This window comes from Neodiprion lecontei, chromosome 7 (genome assembly GCF_021901455.1).
Source record: "Neodiprion lecontei isolate iyNeoLeco1 chromosome 7, iyNeoLeco1.1, whole genome shotgun sequence".
Taxonomy (NCBI): Eukaryota; Metazoa; Arthropoda; class Insecta; order Hymenoptera; family Diprionidae; genus Neodiprion; species Neodiprion lecontei.
In genome coordinates, this window is record NC_060266.1 from 6,693,735 (window position 1) to 6,715,831 (window position 22,097).

General features: G+C 36.0%; 1 protein-coding gene across 3 annotated transcripts in view; it reads right to left on the reverse strand.

The window, feature by feature from the left end:
* Positions 1-22,097, reverse strand: part of LOC107227889 (potassium voltage-gated channel protein Shaker) — a 259,093-nt gene that overhangs the window by 233,724 nt on the left and 3,272 nt on the right. The window lies entirely within an intron of this gene.

Sequence of the window (22,097 nt, forward strand, 5' to 3'; positions counted from 1 at the left end):
GTAATAGGCTATCGACAGTTAATCGCGCTCCGGGTGTAGTAACTACGTAATTATGCGGTTAAAGTCATGACTGCTTATAAGTACCGTAACCATACAATTATAGTGACTGTACGAAATAAACCTGAACTTGGTTACAAATGAATTATAGGTAGAACATTTACTTCGGTGAGTTGTGTCTTAGGTCTCTGTAATTTCAAATTTATGTCTGTAATGTACAGAATATTATATCACAGGATTACTTTTTGTATAGAAGAATCTAACAAGGAAGGTATCCCAGGTGAATCTCTCCGATTTCATTTCTTTTGTAATATCTTATAGTAATCTAAAAACTAAAATACACGTATCTTTTTTTATCTGCCATTAAACACTTTGAGGGGTTGAAACCACCCTCCAAAGTAAAGCATGTCAAGGGGTGATTTGGTAGTTTCACGCACAGGAACATAATAATTTTCAACCAATCCAACTGGAAAAGCTTTCTCATAATGAGAAATGAAAAATGTAATTTTCTCAATCAAATATAAGAAAAAACTGCCAAATCGCCCCTTGACACGCCTTACTTTGGAGGGTGGTTTCAACCCCTCAAAGTGTTTAATGGTAGATAAAAAAAGATACGTGCCTTTTAGTTTTTAGATTACTATGACATGCTGCAAAAGAAATCAAATCGGAGATATTGACCTGGGATACCATCCTTGTAAGAAGAGTTATAACCTTCGATAATAATTACAGGAATCCACGGTTCCAAAATCCAATCGTCAAATTGAATTCGCCGGGTCCCGCAGCTCCGTGACATCTAGAATTTTCTTGCACGTCTGGAGGACGCGCGACGCATTGGCGTCCGCTTTGGAATGAACCCGTTGCGATATCGAGAGTCGAGTCAAGCTCGAATTCACTTTGCTCCGAATTTTATTGAATAGCCGAGGCGATTCCCATTCCTGTTTTCAGTATCAACATCTCACGAAATTTGATCGAATAACGGAACAGCTGTCTCTACATATCGCCAATAAATTATAAGTCCCAGTAAAAAATAAGTTCAAAAGTATAAATTATGGTAAATCAGCTTGCGCTGTGACAGGAAAGAAAAATCGTTTCCGCGTGAAGGAAGAAAAATCTATCTAGACGAGACGAGGTCGGATGTGAATTATTTGAGCTTCTTACGACTCTTTTGCGATTCCGCAGAAACTGGATAAATGAACATGGAACCATACGCTGAGAAAAATGTTGATTCGACTAGAAGATCATCATGTGGTTACTGATGTGGTTGAAACGATTCATCATTTGATTCCATTACTCTATGCGGATAATTATGTTTGGAAAGGTGATTTCAATGAAAAAAAAAACAAATTTCGATGAATCTAATCAGTTTAAACAAGTAACGATTTTCTGTATACCCAATAACTGCGTTTGGGACAATTTTACAAGCCTTGAAATGATCCTTACTGCAGAGTCTTTGACTTGAGGTAAGTACGTGGTAAATTATCCGTTTCGTGTTATTCCGCAATTTAGCAGAGTCCGAGACAAAGTCGAGGAGGTTGGGCACGACTCTAATGAAGATCCCCCGCAGATTAAAAGACGCCGCAAACAAGAAGAGTCCTAATCGCTGGAAGGAGGTGCCAGAAATTTTAGCCAGTTGGAAAATGTCCCTGCAGATACGAAGCCCGGGTAGGGCCAAGCTGTTTGAAGTCTAAGCTGACCGCGGAAGAGTAATTCCGCATGGTGGAGGACCAGAGGGAATCCCGTAATCGCCCTCAATTATAAACTTGTCTCCACGGACCTTCCCGGTAATTGTTGTCCTTGGATATTCCGCCGTTTCCTCGCTTTATGAGCCATTACGTTAACCCCTGTACTCAACAGACTTCAGCCGTGACCGTTGAAGTCAAACTCTTCATCTACTATTCTGATTGTAACGATGAAAGTACCCATTTTCCCCATTCTCTGTTAGGTTGTATTGCATGAAAAAACATTGGACATGTATATTTTTACTTGCTCGTTTAATCGCTGAAGGGGTGAAAACCATCCATAAGGTTTACCCCCAAAAAATAAAGGATGCAACCTCCGAGGTTAACAATCATCAAAAAAAAAAACTCCTAAAAATAGATATGATTTTACACCGTCCAAGCCTTACCCCCCCCCCCCTTTAATGATAGTGTTGAGTCCTAATTACTTTGGTCAATTTTATCCGTCCATAAATTTCATAATTCCGAATTTCTGGTGTCCTTAAAAAACGCACCCCTTCCGCTCATTCCTCGCTATATCAGTCCTGACTGAATGAACTCGGAAACGGTCTTAATTCACCTGCCAGTAGTCAACGGCACCCCCTAGATTTGCAATAAGATATGGCACGTCAAAGGTGTCAACGAGCAGCCAACGCCGCTCCGCGTTGAAGACAGTAAATTAATTGTTCGGGAACAAAAGCATTCAGCTTTGAAACAACGGCAGGTATTCGATCGCCTGGACTGTGAAAGAAATCAGTAATCATGTAATGTCTGCGAGAAGTATAATGATTCAGGTATCTATTGAGTGACGATTCGATCATACGCCGATTGTTTGCTCTGATCCAAATGGGATTGAACCGAAATTCGATTAAACCACATAAATTGCTGTTCGGCAATCGGATTCCACAACTACACTGGTAGCACCAATCGTGACACTCGAATGCACTCCAGGCTTCGAATAACAGGGCGGTTGATTGTGGTCCTGCAGAAATTAACTATCACATTTGGTATTGCCGCAGCGTATGCTGAATTGCACACACGTGCACCCACATGCATGTACACTTGGGGACAATGAATCTGAGACGGCTAATTTTTTACACTAGACAATTATGTTGGCAACACGGAGAAACCTACAGCGCCATAATTGGCCGAGCGCGAAACAAACTCAATCTCAATAAACATGACGTAACTCATGACCGTCGAATCTAATACGTGTCAATCTAACAAGTCATTATCCCTGCGGTATTCTAAGGTTAGATTCGACGGTCATGGGTTATGTTACGTTTATTGAGATTGAGTTTGTTTCGTGCTCGGCCGACTATGGCGCTGTAGGTTTCTCCGTGTTGCCAACATAACTGTCTAGTGTAAAAAATTAGTCGTCTCAGATTCATTGTCCCCAAGTGTACAATAATATTTATCAGTGCCTTAACCTTCCGGCTAACTTGGTTTCGATCCAAAACAAAATGCGAGTTCAATTCTATACAAGTTATGTGACAATGACTGACAATGAAGCCGGCTTGAGAGATTGGGAATCATTGTCACATAATTCGTACAGAGTGTAACTCGCAGTTTGTTTCTGACCGAAAACAAGTTAGCTGGAAGGTTAACACTTTGAGGCACAACGTCTCATATGTGACATGTCTTTTTTGAATCGGTTGTTCAATATTTATGTTAAAATTTTGAGATCTTACTGTCATTTTTTTTTCACATAATTGGACTTCTAAGGTGACGATGTTGATGTTTTAAGGGGGACTATGATGATTCCGCGAATATGGCGAGCCCTACAAATAAAAAAAGTGTTGAAAATGCCTGTTTTGACAGAATAACTGTAATTGTAAATTATGGGGACTAAAAAAGTTGAAATCGGTAGTCTTGGGCTTATGGGGTCGCTGAAAAGGAATCCGATGTAATAATTTAAAATTCAAGATGGCAAATCCAATATGGCAGACTCACAATATAAAATTTCATCCGATTCGCTTAAAATTTGTTACGCGCGGATTTTCGGGGTCACTGATAACGAATTCGACGTCGGAATTTCAAAATTCAAGATGGCGAATCCAATATGGCGGACTGAAAATATGAAAATAGATTCTATTGGCTCATATTAAATCCACTATTTTGAATTTTGAAATATTTCTCAGATCTGACCCCATTTTTTAAACCAGTTACCTCGAGAACTCCTATATACCCAGTTTCAAGGAATTTCACTGCTAGGAAAAGTTTATCGTTCAAAAGATCAGGGCATTAATATATACAATTTGACAAAAGGAGCATGTAAGTAAGAGGGAAAATAAGAACTGTGGACGCGCTGGTCGCCATTGGGGTCAGCTAATCACAACAGAATTATCTCTCCTTGGTCCTCACTTCGCTTTATTAGGAACGCGTGACGAGGTTAGGTGAGGTAAACGGGACTGCAAACAACCCGCTCGAGGGGGAAAAGCTTTGTCGTTTTATTCTGACCAACCTCACTTAGTGAACAAAGAAAGGACTGGATAGTGAGGCGACGGGGTTAGGAAATCGCGAACGAAGAGAGGGTCCGACGACGTGTTCTGTAAGCTCTGAAATCAACATACATATACGGAGCTTCCACTTCCGGGCCGAACTCTTCGTGGTCCTAGATTTTTACGCAACTCTGTGCTACGGAGCTTGTCGGTTTTTGCTTACACTGGCATTTCGGTTTATACGATCCATGAGATGTCTTTTTTTAAGTATTTCTCTGCTCCATTCACTATTCACGTACCTAACCTTTGTTCAACATTGCCTTGGACATGAATAAACTATTATTGTCGTTGTTGCTGTCATTGTAGCAGGAAATCTCACAAAGAATAACCATTACTTTTATTACAGAATGTGACTACAAAATGGCATGTCTTGCTGTTTTATATGTTTAAATTCATCAGTGAGGAAAAATTTTGCCATCTGGCATAAAGTTTCTCTCTTTCTCTCTCTCTGAAATAAATAAATAATCAATCAATCAATCAATCTCCCTTTGACAGGTTCGATTTCTTTAAATCCGTTTATCGACAAACTGATTCATACCACAATTCGATGTTTAATCAATTTCAAATTACTTTTTAACCTCAAAATTAAAATTGTCACACTTCGTCCATATTTCGGTTCAATACACAAAATCACAGAAGCGAAAAGGTACGTGAAAAAATGGTTATATTAAAAAATTATATTAAAATTAATATCGTTACAATAACGGCTTAAACATTATTGGAACACCCAAGAAAATGTAGTAAATGTAACTATTTACCATAAATTAAAGTCGTCAGTAATACATTTTCTGATTATCGCACCATTGAATCCCTTCATTTAGTTTACTACATTTTATCAGTTAAATTAATTGACATTGACGTCAATTTAGTGCTGCGCCAACTTCAAATTATCGCAATAGTTACAAAAAAAAAAAAAAATACAGTACAATTTACCACGGTAAAACAGAATAGCTATACACTTCAAAAAATTTCTGGTTACAGTACCAAAATTCATTATCATTTTACACCCAGGGCTGTATTTTTTAGTTACGATAAAAAAAAAATGTGAAAATTGAAGACTGTACAGTGACCACAATCAAAATCTTGTCCGTACTGCTATTAAGATGTTGCAGATAATATGAGAAGTCGAATGGACGAAGAACTGCCACGTCATGTCACCGAGAAAGGCAATCGCAGTCCATTATTGGGTGAGGACAAGAAGCGCTGCAGGATCTCGATCGCGAATTTATAGCATCTATAGTTATTTGCAAAAAAGGACCCTGAGGCTTAAACTGAGAGCCGATGTTATCGATTCATAAAAAAAACGAGCCAAGTTTTTCGTCCTTTGGACCCAACATCTTCCGCGTTGACGTAGATGGGAATTGAGAAACAGTCCGATTGTCGAGCAGAGAGAGAGAGAGAGAGAGAGAGAGAGAGAGAGAGATAGATAGATAGATAGATAGATAGATAGATAGATCGAGTTTATTATGCCATGACCCGCTTGGGCTTTAAGGCAAACAAGAAAGCGATCGATGGAGAAGCTTCAAAGATCGATGCAGGTACTTCTGATACATGGGTAAAGACATAAAATACAAGAACCGGATTGTACAATAGATCCAGTGATGGTAGTATAACATAACAAAAGTATAACACAACAAAAAGGATATATTACTGACCACCGACTAGAAAGATAAAGTAAATAGATAGCCAACTAATAATAGGTATACAAATTAGAGTTGATAATCGTTGAAAATGATGGTGATTTATAATTTAAAGAACCAACGGTAGGAATAAAATAACAGTGCATAAATAGATAGATACAGGATAAGAATAAGTAGTACAAGAAAATATATATAATAAATTATAAATAGTAATGAAATTAAGAGTAACAATGAGAATAAACGTAAAACATAATAAAACGGAAATCGAAATAGATTTGAGAAATAGAACAACAGTGGATAGACGAAAACCAGATAATTGATAGTTAGTCCACGCTGTGAAGTTTCCTACTCTACGGCCGCTGCCAATCACAGCCTAGATCTTATTAGGGTCACGAAAGAGCCCAGTTCTGCTGCTAGGAGATAGTGATGGAGCCTAGGCTTGAAAACTTCAAGCGACGGGGAGTTTTTTAGGGATGATGGAAGGCTGTTCCAAAACCGCATGGCAGATAAGAGAAATGAGTTTTGGTAGACCGCTGTCCTGGCCAACGGAATAGGCAGCGTCATGCCCTGAGAAGAGGCCGCTAACCTGGATGATCGTCGCGTACTACGATCATCCTCAGGGATTAACTTACTTAGACAAGATGGCCTAGACGTTACGAGCACTTGATAGAAGAGACATCCAATAAAATAAAGCCTACGATTCAGGACAGAGAGCCATTGGAGCTTGACACGATGAGGGGTTACATGGATGTCTCTCCGCAGGTTAAGGATATATCTAATGCCACTATTTACTAGTCTTTGTAACTTGAGATTCAAGTGCTCTGTGGCATCATGGTAGACTAAACTACAGTAATCAATGTGAGGCATGATGAGCGCATGGACTAGCATGGCCTTCACCTGAGGAGAGACCGTATCGCCCTTGTGTTTGAGCCTGTAAAGCTAGGCATAGACTTTTCTCGACACTTGCGCTACGTGTCCATTCCAAGAGAGAGAGAGAGAGAGAGAGAGAGAGAGAAAGAGAGCTTTATCCGGTTGTAGAAACCTCTTCTCGCCGGGGGTCACTTGTTGATCCTAAGAAAATTCACGACGCTGTTCTTTTACGTTAAATGAAATCCGCGTCGCCTCAGCCCCTCGCCGCGTGACGTCACAGATCAGACTCTCGGCTGTTCCTCGACTTCCTTCGATTACAGATAACTCGGTAATTTTCCTTCTCCGTTGCCTGTCGCCTGATCCTTGCTGGTTAGAGGAGAATCGTTATTAAATTTCCCCTCCACCAAGATATCGTTGCAGCCTTCGGAAATTCAGTGCAGGAAATGCTCCGTGGGTGATATGTATATATATAGGTATGAAATTGCTCGCGATTACATCACAATAAGTCGTTAAGCGAAAATTCACCCAGAGTTCAAAGATCGACGCGGTAAACTTGAGAATAGATCGACAAACGATGAATCTTGGTCACGTATTTTATTCACCAACTTTCAATTCATTCATTATCCATCTTCTGTGACGATTTGGTAGTGGAAATAGGAGAAGAGACAGAGAGAAAGAGAGAGAGAGAAAGAAAAAAATCGAAGTTCCAAAAATTATACAACAGACTCAATTACTCTTGGTGTCTGATTTTGTGTGCTTACGTTTTTTTTTTTTTTATTTTATTGCGTAGATTGTAGAAGAAACTAAAATCGTTAGAATACTGATACCTAATTTTTATTTTCGAATGATGTTTTAGTTACGAAGAAAGGTAGTGTAACGAAACTTTACTGAAAATATGCTCTTTTCTTTTTTTTTTTTTCGTTTAAATCTCTATCAAAAATCGTTATACTTTGTGGAAATGGGTATTTAATAGTGTCGATCTTTTGGCACTTTTGTGCTTGCCTGGATTGTGTCGAGATTAAGCAAATTCAAAGACTAGGATGAATTGCTAAAGTTGATTTTTCACTTGGTATCTAATTCAATTTTTCGGTGAAAAGTGTCTAAGGTGTTCCATAATCTGTACATTTTCCAATGTACAACTGATTTCACTGACAAACGATACGAATACTTGGAATTTAGGTTTGTAACAGATTAAATAGCGCGCCTACTGTACGTAAATCAAATGAGAAAGTATTTGTGTAGCGTGTGTGAACGAATGAATTTCATCGATCAGCAGTCTACGGTAAGACGCCGAAGAAGCAACATCGAATTAATACCTCGTGGTCCGCATTTCAATTTATTATTTCACCCGTCAATCTGGTGAATTTTACACCATAAGTGTGTTCTTTACTAAATAAAATCGAGACAAATTCTCTTCTAAAACTGTGAATCGGAACATAAGAAATTCAGCAAGTTAATAACCATGGAAGGTGAAAAATTATTCATGAAAACGAGATCTATGTCACGAAAATTACCGAACCGCCTTGGACAACGATAAAGGGACGTAAAAGCTAAGTGAAACAATTAGAAAAGTAAAAAACTGTTATTACCTTGAAGACAAGATTAGTCGCAGAGGAATTATCACTAAAAAATCACTTGACGATGATCAATATACATATTGTATGTATATAAAAGGCGTATTTTAAATCTTGCGAGTGAATGAATAGACGAACGAATGATTAATTATCATAACCAATTAGTATTTAAAATTTTATGTTTGTCATTTAGACACCCCTAATTCACTTATTTGTTAAATAAAAAGAAGGTATATGCTGTTTTCATACAAAGAGAATAACAATTCACTCGAAATTTCTACAATCAAACAACATTGATTGATTTTACATCTAGAAATACAGGTTTGAACAATTTCCTTTATAGGTTTTTTTATTTTTTGTTGCTGTATTGTTTTCTTTCGATGACGAAAAATCTCTTCTCGAAGTCGAGAATAACCGTTACAGTCATCGAGTTGAAATTAGCAAACCACACATATGCCTACAAAAGATGATGGCGTTAGATGTTAAATTTTGAATATCCATACGCGATACTGACGTGTTTTTCCAGCATCTCTGAGCATACGATAAAAACTTTTCTAGACCCTGTATCTCTTTTCCGTTCGTTACAACAGTCATGAATAACGTTGAATAATAATCGTATTTCGCAATGTGCCTCCTGAAACGAAACATTGCGCGGAGCCAATGCCGTGGAAGAAATTTTGCATTCCCGTAAAGTGCTAAGATGTGACATATAATATCACGAAGCTCACAATCAGCGGAAACGCGAATATTTCGGTATCGCGAATTTATTCATACAGCTTTGTATTCGCGAATGGAAACGCTCCGGATTCCACTAGATAACACAAAAGGCATTGACGCGAAACGAATTCGAATTTGAACTCGAACAATGTTTTGGGTAGACAAAAAAAAAAAAAAACCTGCGGTCTTATCTAACCCAGTTGCATATCACCTCTTATATACACGTTTACTTCGTTATTTTCAACCGAATTTCGTTTCTTTCGTCTTACGGAAAGTAAAACTTACGAATCGTTAATGAAATATAACTTGATTTGTGAAAAATCTAATATAACTTGTAACAAATTATCACTAGCTGTGATAGAGGCAGCATGTTTCTAATCTCACGTAACGCTTAGATAAATTATTATTCATTCTAAATTAGATCCAACGTAAAATTCATTTGCGTCCGATACGCTTTTTTTCGTACCTACGTATATCAGGGTGAGCCAAAAAAATTAACCTATCGAATTTGTGGTCTTAAAACGACCTGTTTACTAAGAAAAAAATTCTATCGTTGGGAAAAATTTTTAGCTCAATTTTAAATGGTGTCGGTGGTCATTCGAAATTTCCCATTTAAATAACACGCAAAAAAATTTTATTTCATTAAATATGCTACAACGTTTGAACCGTTTGAAATAAAAATATTTTTCACGCATATTCTTCTAGGGCATTAAATTCTCTAAAAAAAAGACCCCGGAGTTGATTTTTTATAATAAAAAATTTGTAGACTTACGGGCCGTGAAAGTCGAAGAAAAGCAGAAATATGCAGTTTCAGGGCTCTATGATTGGAAATATCCATGCCAAATGAAAAGACTTAAACTAAAATGAAATAAGTTGTGTAAAAGATGTTGTTTATAAACTAGATTCGTCAAAGGAGTAGAATTTTAACTCATTTATTCATTTTTTATTGCATTTTTAAACATTAATATTCTGTTTAATTGTTAATAAAACTTAGTTTGTTACAATCAGGATATTGCTGTGACATAATTGCACTACTTGCAAAATAAATTGTTTTTGTTCTTCACTTTTCGTTAACGTTGGATTATAATTTTGTATTAACGCTATATTGCATATTTCTGCTTTTCTTCGACTTTCACTGCCCGTAAGTATACGATTTTTGTGTATAAAAATCTACCCCTTTGGTCTTTTTTTAGAGAATTTAATGGCCTACAAAAATATGCCTGGAAATTTTTTTTATCACAAACGGTTTAATTGTTACAGCATATTTAAAGAAAAAAGAAATTTTTTGCATGTTTTTTAAATGGGAAATTTCAAATGGCCATTGACACCTTTTAAAATTGAGCTGAAAATTTTTCTCAACAGAAGAATTTTTTTCTTAGTAAATAGATCCTTTTAAGACTGTAAATTCGATAGTTTGGTTTTTTGGCTCATCCTACTATATACAGCATGGTAAAGATTTTCATCGCAGTTTACAACAGATTTCGAATTTTCAATCACTTTGTCGACACATTACTCTGTGGAATGTCTTGGTAAAAAATTTCAAACAGGTTTCATTCAAAACATGTCGTGCATCAAATTTTCGTTACACTTTGAATACGGCTCGATGCTCGAATAGTTATCCGCATACCGAAAAAAGGGAGGAAAATGTTGAACTTGCATCGTAAAAACTGAGTTTACATTCCTACGTTATCATGTTTTTAAAAATAATTTTTTTCTGTACATATCATTATTATTTTCAGTAGGAATAAATTCGAGCTATTTTACCGCTGTAAATCATGTCGTTGGCACGTTTTGACTTCTTGTTTCATAAAAAAAAAATCTGAAACATGAAATTACTTATAAATTCAAGCGAGAATAGTTTAAAAAATTCGTAACGAGTCTCGAATATACGGGTGCAAATGACGTGAACCCAAAGATAATTCAATAAAAAAGGTAACTTTTTTCGAAAATGAAGTATGAATGAAGTTGAATAAATCAGAGGACAATAAGGTCCATAAAAAACTGACTAATAAATTCGATGTCTGCGTCTCGGAACGATCTGTCGGATTAATTCAAAATTCATATCCGACAGTACGTCTAACTACGATTAATTAATCTTGTTTTTAACGAGGTTAAGAAGGTTGAAAAAATACCCGGAGTAACGAATTGGAGACAAATTCACTAAATCGTGAAGAGTAGGGAAACGGATTCTAGCAGCCCCGTGGGAATGTAGGAGATTATTGCTTTTCTATTAAACAGAGTCAGGACTCAACAGACTTGATTGGTTTTTAAATTACAATTGCACATCAATCTCCCCTGGGGTTTGTACGAAGCAGATAAACCTCGAGTTCCTTTTATATTTGAATATCTTACCAATTTTCTTATTGGATTCGTAAAATATGCCCTCATTGAAAATCTACACATATTCACAATTCGCACGGTCTGCAAGCTTCGCATCTAGAAATGTCGCTTTGAAATGTATATATATGGGGCATTCCACGTCAAATTACCAGCCCAAGTACCTCACCCCCTTCGATTCTGATCATTTTTTAGTATGATGTTATCACCGACTCAAAAGGGTCTCGGGAATTTTTTCAAATTTTCTTCAGCCACTGGGAAAATTTACACAAAATCGCAAAGTCAATTACAAAAACGTGGTTTTTTTAAATCTTAAAAAATTCACACTAATTCTGTGATTCAAAATGTGATTTTTGAGCAACACACTTTAACAGGATCTCAATACTTACTATTTTGTTCGCAAGTTTTTAGTTTTTCCATGTTGTAATTGTTTTTGCTTTTTTATTCTTTGTATGCCTTGATCGAAATAGATTTCAGAATCACGTTATTTTTATTATGCCGCGATCTATTTATATCGGGGAATTGAAGAAAAAAAAAAAAATTAAATCTACAATTCCGACGTGGAAAAACTAAAGACTTGTGACAGAAGTTGTAAATATTAAGATCCCATTATCGCGTGGTGCTTAAAAATGACATTTCAAATGATAGAATCATTGCGAATTCTTTCGGATTCTTAAAAATGGCATAATATATTTAAAAAAAAATTTCACTGAACCCTGTGTGGAGCTCGTAAAAACGTGAAATATGAATAAATTTTTGATCTAGACAATACAGGAGTCTGTTGAACCTTACGCCCAGATTCGGGTTTCCGTTGGGGGAAAAGGATACTCGTCCAAGCGAAACCTGACATGTAATGCCCTGAGGGAAATTCCTTGCGAAGAAATTACGCCTCGTAAAAAAAGAGTTCTTGTTCACCTGTCGAACTTTGGACACGGGGCGAATTCGGGAATCGAGAAACGCTGCAGTTGAAGGGCCAAAAGAACTTTTTGTAAAGTCACCATTTTACGGACGGTGAATCGCTTTCACTGCAAGAGAGATGAAAGATGTACAATGTAATATACCACCGGCTTCCGCATAAATTTGGAAATAATTTGTTAAACGCTTTACCTGAGACAGCTTGGTAATAATTCTCGATAATATTATCGGGTCAAGAGTCGATTACTCAAAACGCAGCATCACTGTAAATAATCGCTTGCACTTATCGCGGGGCGTTTAATTTAGCGTTGATATAAACCAACCTCGAGCTAATTTTCTCTGTTAAATACTTCGCGATAATTAGACTAGAATTTCAATGCGCGAAAAAGCTTCTTATTTTATAGGAGAGGAGAAAAATCGTTGCCGTGAGAATTATAGTGCTTAAGTCGTTGGACCGAAGCCAGCGATACGATCTAAGCCGCGGTATACGGAATGAAAGAGATAAAAAAAAAAAAAAAAAAAAAGACAAGGGTCGCAAGTATGCGCTGTAGAAACAGTCTGGTAAAATAGAGCGTCACTTGTCACAATAGTTTCCCTGCAGGCTGTTTTCACCCATGTATAAGTGCTTCTTTTTTTTTTTTAGATTCAAAGACAGAACGAAAGCACGTCGCGAATCGTGAAATCGAATTTATCAAGTCGATGATCCCTTAATCACGGAGAAAAATTTCTAGTGGTTGTTAGTATACTGTTATTACAAACTGTGATTAACATTTTTTACTATAGCTGAAAAATATAGTTCTGGGTGCGAAATGAAAATATGAGTTGTGTAGCTTCGGTAGGAAATTAAATACTTTTTTTCATTGTGCTCGTGTCTTACTACAATCAAGGGGTTAATCACTTTTGTTATCTGGTTTAGATATGTCCTGTGATCTCATATAATCTCTGTAATCTCGTATAATTTTTGTCATCTCTTGTATCCTCTTGTTACGATTTGTAATCTCTTTGCAATCCGTGTAATTTTCACGCAATCTTTGTTATCGTTACTGTCTCAGGAATATATGTGAATCTTGTAATCTCTTTGTATTCTTTGCCATTTTTTTTTTCAATCCATGCAATCTTCGTGTAATCTTTGCAGTCTTGTGGTAACCTTTGTAATCTCCGCTGTCGCTGAAATCTTTGTAATTCTTGTAAAAATTTTGTAATTTTTGCAATCCATTTAAAACCTGTCTAATCTTCGTGTAATCTCTTCAATTTTTTGGTAATCTTTGTTACCTTTATTATCTCTGGAGTATATGTAATTCTTGTAATCTCTGTATTCCTCGTAATCTTTCTGCAATCCGTGCAAACTTCGTGCAATCTTCGTAGTCTTTTGGTAACCTTTGTAATCTCCGCTGTCTCTCAAATCTTTGTAATTCTTGTAAAAATTTTGTAATCCTTGTATCTTCTTTGAAATCTGTCTAATCTTCGTGCAATCTTTGCACTTTTTTTGGCAATCATCGTTATCCTTGCTGTCTCTGGAATCCTTGTAATTTTTGTCATCTCTTTGTAATATTTTTTGCCTGTGGAATCTTTGTAATTCTTGCAATCTTTTTTTATTCCTTGTAACCTCTCTGCAATCTGTGCAATCTTCGTGCAATGTTTGCAATCTTTTGATAACCTCTGTAATCATTGCAATATTTTAGTAATGTTTGCTCTCTCTGGAATCTTTGTAATTCTTGTAATATTATTGCGATCTTTGCAACCTCTTCGAAATCGGTGGAATCTTTGCGTCTAATTTTTACAGTCTTTTCATAAACTTTATAATATTTGTAATTACATGTAATACCTGCAATCGTAGTCGATATACGCCACTTTTACACGGTGATTAACCCATTGACTAGAATGTTCCAGTATAACCCACAAGAAACGAACATTCGAATACAGTGGTTGTGATTTTTTTAGTTTCATTAAAACGCGAAAAATCATGTCATCCTTCAGCGGCCTGCATAATTATGTTATTAATAATTAGAGCCTCCGCACCCCGCTTGCGGTTCTCGGGAAAATGTTGTCGTATTGTTGAAATTCGCCGGCGAAAATTACGCTCGCCAACGAAGTGTAATTAGCCGCCGCCGGAGCGTACTTATAGTGCAGGGTTGTGTGCATGGAGGACGGGAGAAAGCCTATTGGCAAAAGGTGGTTCGGGCTAAGCGGTTAATTCGTTTGTTTTATTCCTCAAGGTAGAAGTGAAATTCCGAGCGAATGAATCTCTCATACCGCGAAAAGTCAACCTCCGGCAGGTAAACCGTTGAGTATAAAGTAAATAGAATCTGCAGGTGCGGTTAATCCAGGGAAAAACAATTCTCTTTAATTCATTACCTCTTTCAAGTCCGACAAGCGAAAAGATTTTCGGATTTTCGTGCCAATTGTGTGAGGAACGAAGGGAAATGATTTTTCAAAATTCATTACAAATGATTTGAAAGAAAAAAAAAAATATATATATAATCACAAAAAACGGGCTAGTTTTCACTCGTCGGCTCTTGTTTTTTTACAAATAATTCGAACATACTCCGCTTTTCAAAATGACCAAAAATACATTTTATCGCAGTGAATATCGAGCCTCGATTTTGTAAACAAGAAAATAAGTTTGGAGAATCGAATATCGTCGGATTTTTTTTTTTGTTTTTGGTTTTTCAACTGTTAAAATTATCGATTACTTCAATGGTATCCCTTTCACCATGGTAAGAGATATTGATCGTCGATGTTGACATTTTTTCCTACATTTACAACCGATCTTTGAGGAAATTATTGCCTAATTAAGTGTCAATTAGGTATTCGCTAGAATATCAGGGCTGCAGGAAAAATAATTGTCACCTCGTGCCCTCTCGATTCTAAGGCACTCGCCTCTGGTGTAATAGGATCAGATATTCCGAAGGCTATAAATAACGGTTAAGATGAACCTATAATTACACATGAATACGACACGGAGTTGTAACAGTTTCATCCCGATCCTGGCGACACCACCACGCGAATGTCACCCTTCAAAGTTAGATATTCCGAAACACGTCACGTCAGATCGAATCACGCTGGTTCGCTTCAGTTATTCCCGCAAAGAAACTTGACGAGAATTATTCCCATCCCTCGTCTTCGAAGAATATTACGTGGAATTATCCAACCAGAAATTTGAAACCGGCAAGTTTCATCAACAGTGCAGAAATACGGGTATTAGTAAAGGCACACATATTTTACACGGGGCATTCCATGCCAATGTAATCAGATTTTTATAAAACCACTTTGAATTTTGTTGAAATTTTTTCAAGTGATAGTAGAACTTGATAAGATTCTCGATTTTTCTATTTTTCATTTTTTCGTGCGAAGATCGTTGAGTTGATCATCGATATTCGAAGAATTTTCTACAGCACTACCTTTTTCAAAACTCTCGTCAAATTGGCAACAATTTAATTTTTCATACGGTCATTTTAGTATCGATTATATGATGGGATCGCTTTTTCTACTACTTTTCTTCAGCATCTCAAACAATTTCGATTCACAAAAAATAAACAGCTGAGCGTTTCTTAGAATTTTGAACAATATTCTCGAATCATTTTCAGCTATCTAACAGATGTATTAAAATTATACGTAACTTACACAAAACAAAATTATTTCTTTACTATCCGTTTAAGTGATGATTAAAAAAAAAATTATCCAATATCAATTTCACCTTTTTGCATGATATTCACATGCTGCTCATGAAATCAACACAGTATTTAAAAAATTTTTCAAAATTTTTCAAACGATTCGACGCTGACTTCCGTATCACATAAATATTCAAAGTGTAAAAACAGCAAACAGAAGTATAAATTATTTCGTTATAAGAACCGATCCGAGAACAATCGGTGCTAAAATGAAATATTTTAGAATTTTTCAAAAATTTCACTCTTTAAGTCCGATATCTGCTTTGATAAAAGAAATTTTTTTTCTCAACCGTTGAACATTACTCTGGATAAAAACACGTAAAAATTGTCAGTTTTTCAATACTTGTCCTCGATTAAATGAACTTTTCAACGCATTTCTGAACCTTTGTTCACAGCACCGAAAAATCCGTCAATATTTTCCAAACTTTTTCATTTCATATCGACGAACCGATCCAAAGCTAACGTCTGTTTGCCTAACGTGCCAAACGTAAATAACGCATTGACGTGTCAAACAAAAGGTGGAACTATGTGTACATAAAAACATGAATATTCATAAATAAAAACCGTTGCACGAGAAATTGATTTTATTCTTTTTTTTTTGTTTCATTTTATTATTGGAGCACTACTATCACCCGAAAAAAATTTCAAGAAAATTAAAAAAGGTGAAACCAAAATCAGGGGTTGAATTTTCACGGAATGCCCCGTACAACATACATCGACGCTATCTCAGTCAATCCTTTCGCCATTGTCGTTGGAATATACGGGGGGTGGGGCACCCTTTATTCTGACCTTCATATTTCACTACACGCTGCTTTAGGTATATCCTCGAACCGAAGAGTCTGACGGTGAAGAAAAATGACGATTGCTCAAGAAGCACTATGTTCTGGGAAGCCATGGCATCGCCGAGTTCTTTGCGGAAACCGAACCACCGCCCCCCTGTTTCTGCCGGGGTGGGCAAACAGAGAAGGATTTCCGGAAATGGAAGTGCGGGGCGGCTGAGAGAAACCCTCTTTACGCTGCAGCCAATATCTTTGGGATTTCATCTTTTATACGCAACCTCGCCAACGTTTTTTCTGCTTTGACACACACGCGAGAGAAATTATTTTCTAGAAATATGTTTTTATTTTAGTACCGTAGTCCTTGGCAAGAGGATAATTCGATTCGTTTGTTTTAACCTTCCTGTTTTTTTTTTTTCTTTTTTTGTTTTTTTTTCTCTATCCAAAAAAAAATTAAAACCAATCGTGTATTTTAGATTTATATTCGATATTTCGATATTATGCAAACGGGAATGAAAAAACACAACGAAATTATTTTCGTACATGGTACTTCGTGAAACTATGAAAAGCACGGATATGCACTGTTAAAAATTATTGTCAATTTTCTACATATTTACTGTACAAAATAGTTGTCAGATTACGAAATCAGGTTGCAAATTTACAAATTTGGTCCAGCGACGTAAAGTATTATGTATTTGCCTTACATTTGCGATAAAAATGTTTGATTTTATCAAAATTTTACAAGAAAAACACAAGAAAGTAATTTGACTTTTATATGTTGTAGATTCGGAGGATAATTAATGTTCAATTATTTTCTTACTCAAAATTCACTGAGATGGAATTACCTAATTTTCACCAAACTGTGAGATTCTTATCATCGTCTATGAAATGTGACAAAAAAACAGATTAACTTTAAAATTGACCAAATGAGAAGATAGACACTGACTCGATGATTCAAAAGCGAATGCTGCTTTATTATGTAACATGAATTGGTGAAAATTGAAACTTTTTTCACTGTACGATTCACCGTCACTGTGATCGATCAAGATCAAGATGTATATATATATATAGCATTGATTTTTCTGTATTCATTTAAGCTCGCGCTTAAGAAGAAAAACTTTTTCATAATCCTGTCAATTTTTCTCATACTTTAACATCAGCAGGCAAAATTTTTACGCCAGGTTCAAAATCAATGAGAGGATAAACCTTTTTATGTAGAACCTCGATTAATTTTAGCCACATCTTTTAAAGCTCTGTTTGATGGACAGTTCCAGACACTTGATTTGACAGATAGATAAAATTTATCGTTATTTTAGAGTCCTTCAGCCACACTCAAGGAGGTTCAATACTCGTAAAATACGTTCGCTCGTATAATTCGGTCGGTTCAAAAGAAAAATTCAATCTAAACAGGCGAGAAGATATTTCCCAACCTAAGAGTCAACATCACGTAGTCGGAAAAATCAAATCAACTAATAAGCTGGAGAAAAAAAAAATAATAATGATAATCACGAAAAAATTTTAACAAATACATCGTGTATCACAAAATCACTTGTGAAATTTCTAAAAACTTAGTGATGTATTTTTGAAGGTATAAATCTTTGAAAATACTTTGTGCATTCTTAACATGAGAAAAGAGCTTTTTTGATTGCCGCACGATAAGTTTTGAATTCTATTTACTCGCGAACCAACCCACTAAAATTCATGAAACTTTTTGTAAAAACAATTGCACGGTTATTTTTTCGGTAATTTCAGCAACGTCGTTATCGATAGAGGTGTCGAACCTTCTCAGAACAGTCACCGTGATTCGACAATGATTTACGTACTTCTGTAATTACCATCCACGTAACCGATCAAAGATAACACTCTTGTTTCCGGGTAACACAGAGAAGGGGAAACTCCCTCGTGCTTCAACTGACTATGTAATTAATTTCCTATCTCTGTGTGACTTATTGCTAGCGTTAGAGAAACGGCAGAACGATTCCGTTCCAAGCGTAAACCAATGTCAAACTTGGCGAGCCGTAGTATCAATTTGCTCAGGGTACTGAATAAACTCGACCATTCCTGTTTCATTATAGGTATACTATATGGTAATTAAGCATTCTAACTGAAGATGGTTTCTAAACCAACTACGAATAGTATAGGAAGCAGTCTTATGTTTATTCGATTTCAAAATCAAAGCAAAGAGAGTGAAACATTTATAACTTTACAAATTGAAAATTTCAAGTGTTTCGCAATGTCGAAGACGGTGAGAGAATTTTTAAATCAAAACTTATATCGGCGAAACATGAGCCGAATATCAATTGGCTTCGCGTCAGATGCGAGGGCAAAATTAATTCTGTTGGACAAGCAATTACAAACAGTGACAATTTTTTAACTATCAAGTTATATATCAGAGACCGTAAGTTTTCCCGTAATCAAGTTTAAACTGGTGGAAACAATGCATTCTATTTTAACGTGGAAGAAAGTGCTGAATATTTATTTTAGAATGCTGATTAAATTTCAATGATCTGTGATTTATAAATTAATTCAGCTCTTGGTAGCTCAATTCATTTCAAATGAATTTTGAACACCGTTGAGTCCTTTAGAAAATGACAAGCTAATTTGAAAAGCCGAAAATTATTTGATACCCGCTACGAAAAAGAAAAAATTCTATAACGGTTGTTTGACAGGGAATTAATCGTGCAGAAACAAAATTCATTAAAATTCACCACAATTCGTAAATAATATGCCTGGATTACTCACAGCACCGAATCCGAAAAAGATGTCAAAACTTTGAGAAGGTTCGATTGCAATTTAATCAACTTCCAAACTCCCGTAAGACAGTCGAATAGAATCCACTTCCGGAAGAATATGCACCAAACTCAATATTTTTAAACTCTTGTAACTTTTAGATGAGCGACCTGAGGTTACGTTACTTTATTAAGGTAACTTTATAAAACTGATACTCGACTTGATCTAATTGCGTTGGTCGAATTTTTTCACCACTCTCACAGTATCACGACAATCACAGTATTATCGTTGAAATTTTTTATCAACTTGAGTTTGTTGCCTAAGGAAGATTGAAGAGTGTTATTCGAATCCAAATTTCTGCATTTAAATCTAATGTAAAAAATGTAAAAAAAGATAGAGGTGGCAAATCAGATAACTGAAAAATACTAAAAAGTTGGCAACATTTTATTTCAATTTGAATTCCGTTTACTTTACATGTATTATAATTAAATAAATGACAATGAATTGAATTGACTACTAAAAAAGAAAAACAAAATATTTTTCAGTAACTTCGTTGAAAATAATCCTGTTAATGAAATGATCCATCACAGAGCGAAAACGAACGAATATGTTATATTTTTAACAATTTTTTACCGATTTAAAATGTTATCGATATCCAAGCTTTCGTTTGTAATTTCACTATTTTTTGTTTTTCTATTTCTTGCACAAATCTTCGTGGCTTAACAATACGATAATTTGATCAAAACTCAATTTACGATTATCTCGTAATAAAGTTGAAATAGAGTATCAAAATTCTACCAACTACCCTCCTTGACAAAAATAACTTCATTTGCATTGATATTGCATATTTCAAGTTGTTAAAAATACTGTAATTTTTTTATTTTTACAGACACTTTTTTCTTCGTACTCCGCAGCCCGAACATCGTGATAATGGGTTCAATGCATTCGCGGCAACAATCGAACATTCGATAACACCAATCAAATCTTCTGATTACGGCCACGAATACCAACATGAGCAGGGAATTGTAGTCAATTCAGTTGGTGGTTGACGCACCCACAAATAGCCGCCCTTGCACCACGCCGATGTTGTTACAGACCACCCTTCCCTCCTGGCTGTACGTAATTTAGATATTATTGTAGTCAATTTTCGGATAACACACGAAATGAAACCAAAATTTTGAACTTTGGTTCCGCCACTCGGCGAAGCAATATCGAGTAAAAAATCATCTTTGAAACTAAAGGGAAATAATTTTTTTTTCAAAACAAACAGGCGACTCCAAAAAACTGAATAGCTGCAACAGCTGTAATCGAAGGTAGAAAAAATCCAGCTACTGTACAGCCTTCCTCGCTAAAGAATTTTTATAATATGGGACCAGTCATTTGTAAAGTTATGCCTGGCACGTAAATGACCAGGGTTATTCGGGTCATTCCCGGTTAAGGGAATAAGGCTCTTACGTATTTGTTATGAATTCAGAGATTCATGAGAGCTATTCGTCTCAAAATTTCTGGAAACTGGATTTTCCCCTTACCTACATAAAAATAATTTTTATATTTGGCATATCTCTTTGAATGTCATGAAATATTATCTTATTTTGAGTAACTGAAGAACACACGATAATATCGTTTGCAGTTATTTTTGGATGTTCTTGACTGCCGGAAAATTGATACATCTTCCAATAGAGTTTTGAAAAAGTGCCTCATACAACCCATTTCGAAATGTATGTGAAAATGTTAACTGTGACATCCCTTATCGCATCCAGTCTGGAACATTTTTCCCACAAGAATATCAATTGTTATTTTTTTTTTTTTTACCATTATTTTCTTACTTACCAATAATGGAAACTATGAATGCTTCATTACATTCAACCAGTCAATTCATATTACAGATTATCAGTGAAATTGAATAATTTGTCTGTTCCAATATCCGCCACATGGGATCCGCGATTTTCGAATCCAAAATTTAAACATCAGACTGGAGTTCAGCGATATTGGAAAGTCGAATATTCTGCAAATTTCATTGTGAATCTGTTGATATTTTCATTTGATATCAGCTGTATCGTACCGGCAAATTAGAATTTCGAAATATTACAGAAGTAGTAATTTGAATTTGGATTTACTGAAAACATTAAAAATATCTATTTTATAGGGATTAGTCAAGTCTTAGATTAGTCTTAGACCCTTAGGGTGAGGGTGAAAGAGTAGAATGGCTACACAACAAAAAGGCCAGAAAGTCGAAATTGCAGACTCGAAAATTTAAATCAACGGCATTCATCACGAATCGAAATCTGGTGACAGCGGTGGGATATTAATTGTTCTTTCTTCAGTTTCTTTGACTCTGATAATTTGTTCAATCATTCGATTTGAAACGTAGAAAGATAAACGATATATTCGTCACCATTCCGACGATTCAATATTCTGGCATTTCGTACTGTGAAATTTCCGCATTTTAATTTTCACAACAAACTTCGACTTGTTCCGTATTTCGAAGTTTAACGCATCAGATTTCCGACTCTTCTATAATCCTATGTGGCCATTCTACGTGTCGACCCGCACCCTCGGCGCTGTTTCTGTCCCTCATTCCTCTCGGTTAAATTCACCTGACAGCCCAATTCTCGAGGTCAAGCACCTCGCGGGGACGTGCGAACAAGGAAAGG